Source organism: Vicugna pacos, chromosome 7 (genome assembly GCF_048564905.1).
Source record: "Vicugna pacos chromosome 7, VicPac4, whole genome shotgun sequence".
In the NCBI taxonomy this organism is placed as follows: Eukaryota; Metazoa; Chordata; class Mammalia; order Artiodactyla; family Camelidae; genus Vicugna; species Vicugna pacos.
This window is the reverse complement of record NC_132993.1, coordinates 9,226,661-9,244,086: the sequence shown is the minus strand read 5'-3', so window position 1 is coordinate 9,244,086 and position 17,426 is coordinate 9,226,661. Positions and strand designations below refer to the sequence as shown.

At 38.6% G+C, this 17,426-nt stretch overlaps 1 long non-coding RNA gene across 1 annotated transcript; it reads right to left on the bottom strand.

The window, feature by feature from the left end:
* Positions 1 to 752: 752 nt before the first annotated feature.
* LOC140697519 (uncharacterized) lies at positions 753 to 14,806 on the bottom strand. Its single transcript, XR_012074656.1, has 3 exons — positions 14,646 to 14,806; positions 13,194 to 13,308; positions 753 to 837 (listed from the first exon to the last, which is right to left on the bottom strand). It is a non-coding gene; the product is annotated as an uncharacterized lncRNA (long non-coding RNA).
* Positions 14,807 to 17,426: the final 2,620 nt, after the last annotated feature.

Sequence of the window (17,426 nt, the reverse complement as noted above, 5' to 3'; positions counted from 1 at the left end):
GGAAAGTCAATTTTACCAGGTGGCAGGGATGGGAATAGAATTCAGGTCTTTTTGACTCTAAATCACATATACTTTCAAGTCTTAATTCTACATAGTGGTTTGGATCATTCATAGCCTAATTACTTTCTGGTTTAATCCCTCCTTTGTACCTAAAAGCATTTTTCAGTTTTACAGCTCATTTATATCAATATCAACTTAAGTTATTAATCCCTTTGCTGATTTTAGTTTCAATTAATAGCACAGAGTTTTATTTTTACACTATTTCCTTTTCAGAAAAAGCACAACTGAAATTAGTCAAAATGTCCCTTATTTAACATGATACAATTTTTGAATACTATGTAGTCAACAATTTCCCTAGGAAACATGCTCAGTTTCAATGGTACTGATTTAATCTCAACGCACAGAAATCCCTGTCACTTTATAAAATATCTTGTGCAGTGGGAATCACTATTTAAAAAGGTCAAAAATCTTTAGGGTTTAGTGAATCAATACCATCTATTCAAGGATGAACCAGTGCTCACCTATTCATGACAGATGTACACATTTATAAAAGCAATAGATGTCCATAGGAGAGTGGGGACACATTTTAATTTCATGTAGAATTGAATACCAACGTGCCACACTTGAATAGACAAAGAGATAAAATGTCATCATCTGAGAATTTTGGAGAACAAGAAGCTTGAAGCCAATTGCAAAAGAGGGATAACTGTTACAAAAGAAAATGAATTCAAACTCACTTCTGAGTCTGTGATCACATCTTCTCTTGCAGCAATCTAAAGTTCTAAGCATACGCAGGTGCTGGGCTTTGTAAATACCAAGGCAGGTCACTGGTGAACTCTGAAAAATATATGGATGACATAGACAATAAAGTTCAAATGTAAATGATTTACGATTAGTTCCTGTCTAACCCTTTGAACTAATACAAGAAACTTTAACTTTTAGCAGTTTATCTCAAAAGGTTGTGTTGAAATTATTTCTGTTAAAAAATTAAGTATCAAACTTAATAGACAATATGTTGGGAGTTAAATTTTTTTTTAACTTTTGTTGTCTATTATACACATTGTCTGCTGTTTTAAAACTCTTTAAAAAGCCCTTGCTTTAATTCAAATGCTTATAAAAAACAGTAGTATTTCCCTCAGAGCTTAACTCATGTTTCCATTTCCCATCCCAAACCTTCATCCCATAGAATAATATCCAGAGGTCAATGTCAAAATTCAGGGGTAGGCATCCCTTTGTGTTTTAGAATTTTTGGTGCACTGTTTTCTCAGCATCTAATGTTTTCTGAATGTCTATTCCATGTACACGAATTACATTTTGATCGAAGGGCTTAGGCTGACTCTTAGGAAAAGAATGAACCTTCATCTGTGCTACACAGACAATAAGTGGAGTTATAGGCTAAAATACAACTTAATGAACTACACTTTCATCATTTGAATGTCTAAATTTCTCCCAGCTTTTAGAATCAGACCACATGGGTTGACATGACCTCTGTGATTTGCATCCTTTCTACAGTTTTCCAGGTTAGTTGTTGTCCAGCTTCTGCTGGGACACCTTTAGTGATGGGAAACTGAGGCGTTCTTAAACAGGTCTTCCCCTCTTCAAACATTCTGCATTTAAAAAATTTCTGCTTGTATTATTTTTTATCATTGACCAATTCGTTGTCTAATTGGGATTTTATTTAATCTTAGAGACACATCATAGGTCCTTTTTCTGCTCTGGGACTGAAAGAAGATACAACACAAAGAAAATTGTGGACTTACCTGGGGACTGGATAGATAGTCAACATTGTATTGTATAAATAATGCTAAAGGAGGCCAATAGATTTGACCAAACAAAGCTTCCTCTCCCCTTAAATACACATGCAGTCGAGACATCCATCATTTGAAATAAATATTGCTCTAGTCAATCCAAGGACACCCCTCAAAAGGACCAGGGAACCATCAGTGCTTCTTGGAGGGCACTCCACATTCCCTCTTAAACACAGTAACCACCACCTCTTTAGTGCCTGCTGGACAAGCTATGTGGATGCCAATGGCAGCTCCCTCATCTTAGCCCAGGCAAACTCCCTTTGAGTCTTCTTTTCCCAGATATATCAGCTTCTTTGTTCTTGGGCAGGAAGAAGAGGGTAACGATGTACAAATATGCCTGAGTGTCACCCTACTTTTAGGACTAACTGCATCTTCAGGTACAGTTCTTCATTTTGCCCATTCTCCTGGTCCCCCTCCTCCCTGGGACAGTAGAGAAGTGTACAGTTTTGGCTCAGCAGGAGCTGATCTGCAGGAGCTGGCCTGACACGTGGCAACCTCTGGAGTGCAGGGAGGGACAGGTGATTTGGTGGCATGGACTGCAGAGTGGTGAGGGTTCTATGCTCAGTAGGAATCTCCCAGGGCACAAGAAGGGCATGGGGATGGAGGTGCTCCAGAGCGAACTTGGGTGTGAGGTTCCTGCAACACTTTTGCTAGCGGGCAGCCTTTGAGGGGTGCAGGTTTCTGCAAAAAGTTCATGCCAGGTGGAGGCTGCCAGGTGGTCCAGGCAGCACTCTGGGAGGTGTCTCTGGCAGAGCCCTGTAGGTCCTCACACCTACGCCGAGGACCCCAAGCTGCAGACACCCCAGAAGAGGCACTGTACCCCCAACATCCTTGGAACACTGCTCACTCTAAAGGAGAAGTGTTCAAGAGGTTTCATCATTTATTACAGAGCAGGTATCAAAGGGTGCATTTCGAGCTGAGCCAGTGATTTGATAACTGGCGAAGAAAATGAGACAGAAAGAGGCAAGTTGACCTCTGGCCTTGCCTGGCGATCTTGCCCAGAGTCAGGGGTTTGGGCTGGAAGCCTTACCTCCGGTGAAAGTTAGAGGTCAGCACAGTGAGGCCAGAATTGAACAAAGTGTGAACAAGACTGGAAGATTTTTGAAAGTTACACAGAGAACAGAATATGAGAAAATATGAGAGGCAGTTTGCTTTGTTTGAACACATCTTAGTGAGAAAACTATACATTTCTTTGATTTTTGAAACATCAACAAAAGAGCTTAATGATAGCAGACAGGTCCATTCTAATGATAATTCATCTACCTATGGCTTTAAATCTGACTTTGTGGATTAATCTGTGAGTCAAGTATAAGTAACAGTGTTGCTATGAGAGAGTAAGTTTCATGTTTAAAAATCAATTTATACAGGGAATACAGTCAGTTTTTAAGCTGGGAATGTCTTTAGTTATCAGATAGATATACGATTGATGTGGTTCAAGTTTAAATCAAAGCTACAAGAATAACAATGTAATAAATATCAGGTTGTTATTCATTAAAATTTGATTTGGGAAAATATCATGCGTTGTTTTCCAGTGGTGCAGGTTCAAACAATAACATAATTATAATGATTGATGGGGGTATCATTAAAACTTCAGAATAACTTTTCTGCATGGAATAAAGGTTCCAAACTTCTCCATAAAATGTTGTTATTATTCTGAACGACTGCTTGCTGCCATTTTTAACAGTCTTTAGCTCAAAACAATAAGAAAAAGAAAACAATCTTTCAAGGAGTAATAAAACTGTATGACAAATAATAAATTAAAAAGTGCAGGATCCTAAGATGCCACATTACGGAATACAAATATTCAAGTTTAAAGCCTTCAAAAACCTCACCATTTCAACAGCAAGAAAATAAACCAAAAAAAAGAGGCACAAATTCAGAAAACTCATGAAACCAAATTTAATATAGACATTCTGATACAGAGATTCTTAAACTGTATAAATGAATTGCACCATGGTAATGGGGACCATGATGTAGTGAAATTAAAAAAAAATTTGTTCCTACCTAGAAGTTTGGAGTTTTGTTACTTCTCTTTCTAGATACAATATTAGTCAATTTATCCACAACTGATGGCACATTTCAAAGGAATTTCTAATGTCTATGTTTCATGCATTTAAGTTTTAATTACTAAAAATTGATTTATTATTTAAAATTTTTTTTATTTTGCAATTATTATAAATTCACAGGAAATTGCAAAGATAGTACAGAGTGTTTTAGGTAACTTCATCCAGTTTCCCCCAATGGTTCCATCTTACATAATTACAATATATTATCAAAACCAGGAACTTAAAATTGGTACCCAGTGTGTATATCGTTTTATGTCATTTTATCACATATGTAGATTCATGTAAGCCCCAGTGCAATCAAAACATAAAACTATTCCATCACCACAAAGACTCCCTTCTTGTTATACCTTTGTAGTCACACCCATCTCCCTCCCTGACTACCCCAACCCTTGACAATTATGAATTGCTTCTTGTCTCTATAATTTCATTATTTTTGGAATGCCATACAAATGCAATCAAACAGTATATGACCTTTTGGGGGTGGACTTTGCACTCAGCATAATGTCCCTGAGATCCACCAGGGTTTTGTCTATCAATAGTTTGCTCATTTTTCTTGCTGAGTAGAGATTCACTTGTTTTCACAATGGCTTTTGGCTGATCCACATTTTGGCTCCAGACATGGTCTCTCTTGCTCTAATGAAGCATAGGAAAATTTACCTAGATTTATCACTACCACATCAGAGGCACACAGTAGCCAGCAGAAACAAAATACCAGGCAAAGTGGAGCTATATTTAAAAATCTTTCAGGCTTGTGAGGCTAAAGTACTTGGAAGATAAAAAGTTGTATGTAAGTATTTACAACCAATCTTGCTTTGAGATTTAGAATTCAGAAAGTATTAGAAAAGGTATTCTATAAGCATAAAGAACAGGATTAGATTAAGCTGTTATTGATAACAAATAATAGTAAGAAGGATGTCATGTTTCCCTTAGAAATTACTTTTTGAAGAAAAACACTCACTTATATGAATTGTATTCCTTACTATGACATATCTAAATATTTAGACTCTTCAAAAAAAACACTTCTTTTCAAAAGTAATATGAATATAGACATTGATGGATAAACCTTGAAACTCCTTCACAAGGTATAATTTATTGTTGAGACATCAGGAATGATTTCAAGATCTACTGCCTGCTGGGTGGGCGCTGGGAGTGGGGCAGGAGGGTGGCAGCCCCATCCTGTGAGATGTAAACTTGCTGAACTTAAAGTTCAGAGGTAGCACACACGTCACGCTAGCTGGTTGTGGTTAGCTAGGCTGCCTCTATCTGACCAGACAAAGCATGCTGAAGACACAGTGAACATTCACACGTAAATACTTTTGACAACTATTCTGGCCCCAACTAGTTTTCCAAATGCCAAACTTTTACACAGTGATGTAATTAATTGATTAATATGGAACTAAAGACATTGCTTATTTATACAGCATTTCTCAATATATGTTTACAGCACCACACCGAAGTGGAACACAGTAAAAGAACTTCTAAAGAGTGCAAAACTAATACAGCTTCCCCTACCGCAGCAGAATACTAAAGATTTGGTTTTTTTCAGTGGGTAAAACAGTAGGTTTTTGAAATGGGGGACACCAGCTGCTATTGAAAATGGAAATCCCATACCGATCACAATTCGATTAAGTAAATGTGGGCACATATGACACTAATAATCTCTAGTCCTGCTCTCTTACTTGGCTCCTAGAATTAACAGCAAGTCTTTTACCCTTAGAACAGGAGAATAGATGAATCTTCTCTGGAGAATCTGACTAATCCAAGAGGAAAGCTTTAAATGTACCAACACCACTGGTTCTCCAATTAAATGAGTCTGTCACCTCACTCTACAGTCAAGTTAATGTTTGAGAGGCTTAACTCATACACTCAATGAGTCAACTCTTAATTTCTTACTCTTAAATATGGATAACTGAGAGTTGCCAGATAATTGAGGAAAGCTTCTTACATAAGAAAAAATCAAGACTAAACAAATGAAGGGAAAAAAGAAACTTGGAGGAAACCAATTATACAGAAAGGAGATGACTTAAACATGCCATTAGGAACATCCTTAAAGAGCTAATGAGGCTATTATCAATCATGAAACAAGAACATATGCAGTTAAAATGGTCATGCAGGAAACAGAGTTTCTCAAAATTAAAAATATGATAGAGAAAAGGAATAGAAACACAGAAGTGTTGAAAATAAAATTCAATAAATTTCCCAGAAAGCAGAACTAAGAAAAAGAAATGGGAAAACAGAAGAATAAATAAGAGGACTAGCACAGCAGACACATTACCTGAATAACAGAAGGTTCAGAAAGAGACAAAGAAGGAAGTGTAGGGAAAGAGGAATTATCAAGGCAATAATTTAAATGATTTTTTTCAGGATTGATGCACATTAACTGTCAAGAAAACAGGCCTAGAAAAATGGGTGAAATTTGGCCCTCACCAAGGTGAATCATTAAGACATACTGTAACACTGGAAGCAAAGAACTTATTCTAAATCCTTTCTGAATTGCACTGTCCAGTATCACTACCCATACGTGGCTATTGAATACTTGACATGTAGCTACTTCAAACTGACATACACTATCAATGCAGGTTTTGCAGATTTAAAAAAACTTGGATTAAAAAAAACATTGTAAAGTACATTGTGTTTTATGTTATTATTTATTAAAATGGTAATATTCTGGATATATTTGATTAAGTAAAATATTAAATTTCACCTATTTTAAAAAATGTTTTAAATGGAGCTACTGAACCTTTAAAACTATATGTGTGGCTAACATTTATGGGTCACAGAAATTCCTGTTGAGCAATGAGTCCTAGAAAAATTAAAAATAAAAATCACAAACAAAGGATCAGGAATCTTATGAATTTTCTATGACCTTGGAAGTTAGAAAGCAAAATTCTGAAAGACATAATTTTTCTGAGTATAGAATTATAGATTAGAAATCATCAAGTGAGTATGAAAAAAGTAAAGTCATTCTTACAGGCATGAGTTCTCAAAAATTTACTTTGAATGAATCCTATCTTGGAAGATATTGTAAAATATTATCATCTACCAAAATAAGGAACACTAACAAGAAACTAGAATATAAAAAGACCCAATCAGAAATGAAGAATTCAAAAGCTGAGATAAACACACTAGAAGGAATGAATAGCCGACAAAGTCATACAGAAGAACGCATAAGTGATCTTGGAGATAGAATAATGGAAATCAACCAGTCAGAATAGCAAAGATGCTCACTGTTGCCAATTACAAGAGAAAAGCAAATCCAAACAATGGAATATCACTTCATACCTGTTAGACTGGTACCATCAAAATGTCTACAAATAATAAATGGTTAGGAGAACAGGGAATATTTGTACACTGTTGGTGGGAATGTGAATTGGTACAGCCACTATGGAAAATTGTATGGAGGTTGCTCAAACTTAAAACAGAGCTACCATTAACCTAGCAATTCCATTCCTGGGTATGTATCTGGAACAGTTGAAAACACTGATTGGAAAAGATACTTGCACCCCAATGTTCATAGAAGCACTAGTTATAACAGACAAGAAATGAAAGCAACCCAAGTGTCGATCAACAGACAAGTCAATAAAGAAGACTTGGTATGTATGTATGTGTACACACACACACACACACAGGAATATTACTCAGCCATAAAAAGAATCAAACTTTTCCATCAGAAGCAACGTGGATGAAACTAGAGAATACTAAGCTTAGTGAAATAAGTCAGAAAGAGAAAGACATATACTGTATGATATCACTTACATGCAAAATCTAAAATATAATACAAACAAAAGTATATATCAAAACAGAAACAGACTCACAGATACAGAAAACAAACTAGCGCTTACCAGTGGGAAGAGGGAGGTGGAGGGGCACATTAGGAGTATGGGATTAAGAGAGATAAATTACTACATACAGTATAGATAAACAACAAGGATATAATAGATAGCAGAGCAAATTACAGCCATTATTTTGTAATAATGATTAATGGAGTATAAAATGCAAAAATACCGAATCTTTATGCTCTACACCTAATACTTACATAATATTACAAATTAACTGTACTTCAGTGAAAAAGAAAGAACAAGGTGGTCAGAGTGATGTTGCTAGATGGATGAGGGGAAGCTGAATGGTGGAGGGCAAATCTGTAGATGTCGCCACAGTATAGCAGAAAGGCTACTAACTCAGAAGTCCTGGGTTTGGGTCTTTCAGTTATATCTCATCTAGTTTTGTCTTGAGCTAATAAACTCACTTCTCTGGGCCTCAGATTACTTACTTATAAGAAAGGAGATCAGACTGTTACAATTTCAACTGGCCTCAAATCCATAGGCATCTTTACAGCACTTTGTAAAAAAATTTAGTTACTAGAAGGGGGACCCAGGCACACAAAGACAGTGGTACATGATCCCCTGGAGAAGATGAAGGATCAGATTCTTCTATTTGTACCCCTTGATGTACATCACTGTATCAGCCTCTGTTCATCAGGCAAGTAGAAGATGGTCTTAGACAACTGTCAAATATTACCCTTCCATGTAGACCTTTCTAATGGTTTTTTTTTTTAAATCTGTTATGGAATATTTCAGCCACAGAAATAGTATAAAGAATAATGTAGCAACTATGCATCCAATATCAAACTTAACAGACAAGACATTGCAAACAACAACAACAAAAGAAATAATTGAATGTGGCTGCTTATGGAGAGAAGGAAATGGGGCAAAGGAATTGATCAGAGAAATGACTAGTTCATGTAACCACATTATGAAAATATTTAAAACGTAGGCATATATAATTTTAATAAAGAAAAACATAACTAAACAACAAAAAAGTAGACCTGGGGTCATCTGAGGAATAGCCACATCCAAAGTCTGCGTGTAGTTCTAATGACCCATAAGCTTGAGGAGGCCCAAACAGTGGCACAGGTTTCAGACAGACTGTATAATAAATTAATGAGTCTACAAATTCGGTGGAAGGAAGCAATGAGCTGCCCTTTTAAAACTTGTGATGGGCTATCCTTTGCATCTAGGCAGCTGGAACCACGCCAATATTGTGGATAAAAGCAATGACCAGTCAACCATCAGGCCCAGTAAGCAGAGAACTCCTGGATCAGTTCTTGTGTTAGGTACCCAGGTGCTTTTTCTTTTTTTAGGTTTTTAAATAAAATTTTATAAAATTAGAGAGCATTGCAGAGACTTAAAAAGCAACTTGCACCTATAAAATTGAAAAAATACACATTGGTCTCAGTCAAGGAGGAAAAAATGAATGTATTGTAAAATCTCTCTTTGTAATGTGACAATTTCTTGCTAAATCATAAGTTCCAATATCCTTTATAGTTAATTATTTAGGAAATAGGATTTTCCCCAGTAATTAATTTGTGGACTCTCTTAAATAAATCAGTTACTGTGAATGTAAGTTCTTTCAGAGCATTAGAAAACATTTTAACAAATTTTGTTTTTGGAGGGGAAAAAAAATCCAGTAAGTAGGTTAGAAGCATTAGGCCAAAGGTGTAGATTGAATCCATGTCACTTTGCATCCCCAGCTATGCCCTGCCAGTTACTTCAGGGGGAATGAAGTACAAGAATATAAATGGATCAGCACAAATATATCAATACCCTTCATGGATTGCGGGTTATGACCCTGCGGAAATGAGAACAACTTCGAGGTCATTGTTATGGTCTTGAACGACTGATTTTGTTAATGTAGCAAAATCCGTACTTATGTATAAACTATTGTTCATAGGAACCAGCCCACTGAAATTTTTGAAAAGCTACTTTTTTTGCATTCTGTTAAAGCTTAAATTTGTTTACATGTAGAGTCAATATTTTAGTGCATTGAGGGCTTTTTTAAAAAAAAAATAAGATTTATTCATTACATTACAAACTGTTTAAAAAAACAAAAGGATCACTATTAACACTTGGGGCTGGTAATCTTCTCCAGGGGTTCCTTCTTAAGAGGCAACACGATGCTTACCGATTCTTATCACCCCGCTATGAGCCCCTCATCCATGGTATGTTTCCTAAATATTCCATAAATTTTCTACAGAGGGAACTCTGCCTCTGTTACTCCTTGTTGGAAATAATGGTGAAATTAGAATCAAGCTGGCTTGTTGTGGATTCTGGCCAAAATATACACCCTCTCTGGATTTTTAATAAACTGAAAAGCCACAGGTTGGAAAATATGTTTTCAAATCATGTATTTAGCAAATCACTCATGTTAAGAATGTATTAAGAACTCTTCCAACTCGGTAATAAGACAAAAACCCCAATTAAAATGTGCAAACAATTTGAACAGACACTTCATTCAAGAAGATGCACAAATGGCCAAGCAGCACCAGGAGAATGCTCCATGCCATTGGCCATGATGGAAATTCAAGTCAGGCCCATGATAAAACACAACTGCACGGCAGGTCCCATAGGGGAGACAAAGAGTGGGACATGAGGAATAATAACCTGGTTATCATCTAGGTCCTGGTAGATGGGGTTGCCTTTCATAAATCCTCTTCTCCCCGGAACACTAAGCTGTCCTCCTTTAGAGCAAACATCTGCACTCAGCTGAGATCTTGGCATTTTTCTAGAGAGAGCCACCAAGCGGGGCCGGATGTGACATGTTTCTCTCCTCTCCTCTCTTTAGGGTCTGATATATTTTCCACCGTGGGATTGTCTAATACAGTTCCAAGTAAAAGTAAGACACCCGTGTGCAAGAATTTGGGTACAGTTTTCATTAGAAGCTTGATGGCCTTAACCCTCCTTATGAGTGAAAAGAGTCAGTGGACTCCGACACACGGACGACTCCTGGGGGACTCTTCTGAGAAGGAAACTGGCACAACCCAGAAAATCCATTGCTCTTACAAGTGTAACTAGAATCTGTCTCTGGTGCCTCTACTGGGTTCCTAATCACAAGTAACCACCAGAAGGTTCACTCTCACCTGGTGTCCCCAGGTTTCAGGCCAGGGGCAATGGATCGAGGACCTTGCCTGCGCTTTGAATTGGCAGAACCCCCAGGCTGTTGTTCTGTGTGTGCAACATGAGCAGAGCTAAGTGTCAAGACGCGCCTCTTTCTGCATGAGGCTTGGATGGCCAGATGGAAAGCCTATCGGAGAGAACTTAAATCTTGTAAGAGTTAACACATAAGGTAAACTGGGTGTCTTAGAGTGTGTCTGCTTAACACTCATTATCATGAGATGTGAAGTCTAGGAAATCTGTTTGGAAAAGCCAGAGAAGGAAATATAAGGAGAGCTCTTGCAGTAAAACCTTCCCCTTCCCTTATTTTACTTTATCTTTTATAATTTAGATTCATTATGCAATTTACACGAGAGTGGACCAAGTTTCTCACCAAATATTATGACGTGGTATAGAAAAGAATGAGAGAAGGGGAGCAATTGGGAAAATAAATTCTAAAAATGTGTGAGAAGAAAATGTTAAGATAAGAAAAGTTAAATTGAGATTATGATATTAACTCATATTCCCAGAAACACAGCAGAGTTAAGAATAAGAAAGTTCAACATTAAAGCTCAACTTTGAAGTTTCAGACAAAAGAGGTTCAATTTAAAATGAGAGCTGATACCAAATCCTGAAAACATTAGTAGAGAAGCAGCAAAAGGTTTAAGCAAAATGATAGAAAGTAATGAGATGGAAACCTTAAACTGTTCTTCAAGATGGAATTGAGGATAAGGAAGAATTAAGAGCTAAAAAAATGTGAAAGTGGAAAAACAAAAAGTTAAAAGGAGAAAAAAAAAGATTGTGAGAATATTTTAAATGAAGTAGAAAAAAAAATCACTTGGGCATAACATCACCAGAATTATTCTTCAAAATGGGGTAATTCCACGAGGATTTGTCAAATGGCTAACCTTAAAAAAATTTCAGAGTGCAGTAACAGAAGGATGATTTGCTCACAGATGCTGTGAGCCACTGGGCTGTGATTGTGAGGTCACAGATGTCATGGCCCCGACTCCATCTGTGCAGACTGGGCAGTGGGATCCAAGCGGAGCCACACAGCGGGGAGAGGGGACATCCTGGAGTCTTTTGGGAAAGACTGACTTTGTGGTAACTGTTGATTGATTTTATACTCTGTGGCCATTAAATACTAATTTTAATGCAAATACATATTCTATTTTTTATAGTCTACATATGCATTCCATTTCTTAGTTCGTACCATGGAAAGAAAAATAGAGGTAACATCTAGGACATGCCTAGAATGTGCTTGGCTCGCTCGTGTCTCGTTTCCTATGACTGTGCCCCTTTGGAGCTGATCTCTAAACTCCAGAGGTGTCGGTAAGGCAGAAGTCAATTCCAGACATTGTGGGTTAAGAGTTTGCAACTGGACAAGCTGAGAGCTGGAAGATGAGGAAGATTATCAGAAAGCCACAGTGAGACAGACAGAGGCGCAGGCTGTCTGAGAAGCGGAAAGAGAGAAAAGCACAGAGAGAGATGAAGAGAGAAGGAGAGAGAAACCAATAAAGTCCTGGAAACAGAACTGGGCCAAGACTTTCTAACCAAGTTCCCTGGATGTCTCTGACATCTACACTCGGAGACATTTGTGGAAGGAGAAAGCGCAGAGGCCCTGCGGCAGTTATATGTCTTGGCTTTCTTATGCTGTGTTTTGTTCTTAAAGGCCTCCGGCCCTTGGCATCAGTTATTTATAAAGATCGGGGCTGAGATTTGATGGGAAAGTGGGTGAGAGGGAGGGAGGGAAGTGGCCCTGGTTTCCCAATGCAGGTGCAAAAGCACACGGTTGCACTTTCCAGCGGCGCTACCAGGGAATGAGGATTCTTCAGTTCATTTGCAGAATTTGTTGCAGAGGAGTGAGCAAACCCACAAATCTGTGGTGTGCATGTAGAAATCAAAATCACACCAATCACTAACATTTTTTTTTCTTTCCTGAAAGCAGTGAACAAGGAGAAAAACCCCAGAACTATGGCATTAGGACAGTTCTGTGTAATAAGCAATTAGCAGAAGGCAAAACACATCAGAATTCTTTCAGTAAGGCTGTTCTGTAGAAAGTCTGAAATAAGAGAACTTACATTTTCTCAAAGAACCTGACACAACTGTGAAATCCATGCAGCTGCTGCTTGGCAGCTCTGACCTTTCCTTTTTTTAAGCTTCTTGGTCCCCTTGGGGATACTCCATCCTCCTCCACACTGCGTCATGGTACCCAGTGCCCTCAAGATCTCAGCCCTTTGTAGCCTTCCCTCCCCCAAACAGAGAATTCACTTTCAGCCATCATTTTTCTTTTGTACGAAGGAGTTAGAAATGACCAACTCAACTCTGTATTTTAAGACACGGACTTTTGTAAATAAAACGTTTGCTTCTGTTAAAGAGCTTTCACTCACCTATGAGCGGTTGAGCAGAGGGAATTTCAGGAAACTGAGGGCATTTCCATCACACCTAAAACCACACCTCAAAGAGCTGATTTTGTCCACGATGCAGGCTTGCAATGAGAACTGTCTGAAAATTAAACAAACAAGAAAAATCAGAAGGTTATTATATAAATACCTATAAGGTATAATATATACAGTATATATACTCTGTGTGTATACATATGCAGGTAGACATATGTATACATATGTAAACATGGATGTGTCATGTATGTGTGGGAAGGTATATGTACGCAGATACATACATACAATGGCAAGCTGGTATTCTAGGTGGTTTGCACAGAGGATTAAATTGAACAAGTTAGTTTCTCGGGGTCCTAGACATCTATCATGGTGATCTGCAGAGGCAAGAAGCTTAGCTGAAGAATTGTTTGACTTCCATTTGGCACCAGTTTTTGAGTGGTATGTTCAATGCCAGCAAACGCACTCCTCTGAATGAAACCGCTGAATGTATTCTCAAGTTTGAAATGCGTCTTAGGTGTCATAACAGCAAAATGGGGCTTCGAGGGAGGGCACTCCTGAAGCACTTAATGCTTAGGAAACAGATTTCGAGTCCTTTGCTGTCCCACATGAGAAACACTGGACTCCTGCATCTCGTTCTTCATCACAGCCCTGCCAACAGCTTCCCAAATCTCCTCCCCTGCCCAGGGGTGCCTGAGAGACGCCGCCAGCCCCCTCCTGCCTGCTCTGCTTTGGGACATCAGAGGGTTGTAAGGCTCAGAGTGAGGCTGAGCTAAGAAAGAGCAGCGACAGCACTGTTTACAGGTCAGGACAAATGGTCTGGCGTGCCTGTGAAAATACATTAACAAAATATTCAATTTGCAAGTAAAAACATGAAGGAAATGGAATTAAGAGAATTTTATTGTAAGCACGTATCTTTGTTACGTGGGAGTTCTCATGAAGTATCTCTTCCTGGGGACTTATTTGCTCAGTTATGCTCCCCGGCATCACCCCATGCACATGTTAACTCAGCTGCTTATTGTATCGATAAATCAGTGAATCAGGTTTTTATTTAAGGCGTATTACAGGGCCAGTGCTGTGCTAGGGACCGTGGAGGCATTTTAGAAAGTCAAATGATCCATTTCCTTGCCAAGGAAATTACAAGCCTGCTGGGGGGGAAGACAGAGCCATTACCTCATGTTAGATTTTATTTTGCCTGTTGACCTTTGGGGACACTGTGACAGTTGAGTGGCTCGTGACTGTTTATTCACATTACTGTTCCCTGCCCTAAGAGGGATGGGAAAAGGCTGGGGGAAGAGTATACAGTTGCCCTCTGTATCCGCCGTTTCCATGACTTTGGATTCAACCAAATGCAGATCAAAAATATCTGAGGGGGAAGGAGGCCAAGATGGCGGAGTAGGAGGACGCACCTAGCTCACCCTCTCCCACAGACACACCAAGACTCACATCTGCGGACCCACTCAGCCAACCAGAGCACCTGCGGGGCTCCCACAGAACACTGTCCTCTTCAAAAGACAAAGACGCCAAAAAGCCACCAGCATCAGACAGAATACTTCTGCCCCGGTGCCTCGCAAAATTCGCGCCGCCAGAACAAACAAGGAGCTGAGTTTGGACACGGAGCAGGGGCGCGGCTGTTCCGCAGTCTTCCCGGCGCCCGCCTGCGGAGCGCCCACCCGGGGCGGAGCGCGCGGCTGCACGGAGCTGCGGAGCGCCCGGCGCCGGGAGACGGCGGGTGACCCCGCCCCCGAGGCGGAGTGCGCAGCTGCAGGGAGCCGGAGCGCGACCCCCGCCCCCCAACCTGCCCCCCCCCCCCCCCCCCGCCTTTCTGGCAGGAACTCTGTGCTGGGAGGGGGCGCGATCTGCTTGCCCACGGGCACTGGGAGCAGCACAGACGGGCGCGCCAACGCAGGGCCTCGGGGAAACAGCAAGCCGAGCTCTCGAAACTGGGCGAAGACAGAAAGACTTCTCATTAAGAGCACAGTCTCCAGGAGAACACCCCCTCCTCTTTTTAGTTTTTTAGGTTTTTTTTAATCTCTTTTTGCCTGTTGTATTCTTTGTTACTTACCTTTTTGATTGTTGCTTTTTAAACAGTTGTATCCTTCCAATTTTGGTCCCTTTTGAATTTTGCTTTTAAAATGATATGGTTGTTATTTTGAAAGATCCACATCGTGTCATTTTTTTCTCTCGGCTTTGATCACCTGTTGTTGATTGTACACTGGTTTCAAATGTGTTTTTGTCGTCTTTTGTCCTATTTTGGAGCTTTTTGGGAGACGTCTCAATCCGATTGCTGTTCTGCTTCAGTTTACTCTTAAATGGTTCATTGTACGCTGTTTTCAGGCCTTTTTTTTTCCTCCCCTTTTTCGGAATTCTCTCTTTATCATATCTTTTTTTTTTTTTTTTTTTGGTATGTCCTATTTATTACCTTTTTGATTTCTAATTTCTGGAAGGTTGTGTATGCTTCTACTTTTGGTTCCTTTTTGAATTTTTCTTTCTAGACAATTGTGTGTGCTTCTAGTTTTGATTCCTTTTAGGTATTTCTCTTAAAGTAGTTATATTATTGTTTTTTAAAGAGAATCCACTTGATTGCATTTTCACTTCTTTTGGGTTGATCTCCTGTTGTTGATTGTAAATGGGTTTCAGGTATCATTTTTGGATTTTTTTTCCTTTTAGTTTTTTTGAGGGTTTTTAAAAAGATCTTAATTCGAATGCTAGTCTAATTCAAATTGCTCTTCTATAATTGACTATACATTATTTTCAGGCCTTTTTTTCCCTCCCTTCTCTTAAAATATCTCTTTATCTTTTTTTTATCTGTTCTATTTTCTACTACCTTTTTAATTTCTACTTTCTAAACAATTGTATATGCTTCTAGTGTTAATTCCTTTTTAAATTTCTGTTAAAGTAGTTATATTATTATTATTTTCTTAAAAACAAAATCCACCTGATTTCATTTTCATTTCTTTTGGTTTTGATCTACTGTTACAGATTACACATAGGTTTCAAATATCGTTCTTGGATCTTTTCTCCTTTTTTTTTTTTTAAGGGATTTTAGGAAAAGAAAGACGTCTCAACTCGAAAGCCAGTCCGATTGAAACTGTGCTTCTATAATTGATTATGCACTGTTTTCAAACCTTTTTTCTCCCTTCTTTTAAAATTCTCTTTCTCTCTCTCTCTCCTTTTTTTTTTTTTTTTTTTTACTTTTTAGGTTTTATTCCTACACAGGCATTAGATAGATAAATAAACTCCTTTAAGGGCCACAATAGATAACTGATACTCCATAAGCCACAGTACCAGAGACATATGAGCAAGATGAAGAAGCAGAGAAACCGTTCCCAATTAAAAGAATGAGCGAAGTCCCCTGAAAGAACTATCAATGAAATAGACGTCGATAGCCTACTAGATCAAGATTTCAAAAAAGGAGTGATCAAAGTGCTGAAGGAACTAAAAGAGATAGTGTTTAGAGATATAAAATATGTCAAAAATGAAACTGAAGCTATAAAGAAGAGCCAAGTAGAATGGGTAAACTCATTGACTGAGATGAGGAATGATCTAAAAGGTGTGCAAAACTGACTAGATAATGCAGAGGAACGAATTAGTGACCTAGAAGACAGGACAATAGAAAGCACACAATCAGAAGATCTACAAGATAAACAAATAAAAACAAATGAAAATAGCATAAGGGACCTATGGGATAATATAAAGTGTGCCAATCTTCACATAATAGGGGTCCCAGAAGGGGAAGAAAGATTAAAGGGGGTTGAAAAGGTTTTTGAAGAAATCATGACTGAAAACTTAAAGAAGGAATCAGATATCCAAGTGCAGGAAGCTCAGAGGGTCCCAAACAGGAAGAACCCAAATAGACCCACACCAAGACATATCATAATCAAGATGGCCAGAGTCAAGTATAAAGAAATGATCCTAAAGGCAGCAAGAGAAAAGCAAAGAGTAAGTTACAAGCGAACCCCCATAAGGCTCTCAGCTGATTTCTCTACACAAATTACAGGCCCGAAGGGAGTGGCAAGATATATTCAAAGTCCTAAATGAAAAAAAAAAAAATGCAGCCTAGGATACTTTATCCAGCAAGGCTATCCTTTAGGATAGAAGGAGAGATAAAGAATTTCACAGACAAGAAAAAGCTGCAGGAGTTTAGCAACACTAAACCCATGCTAAAAGAAATATTGAAAGGTCTACTCTAAATAGAAAAGCAGCAGGATGCTACAGAAATGAGAA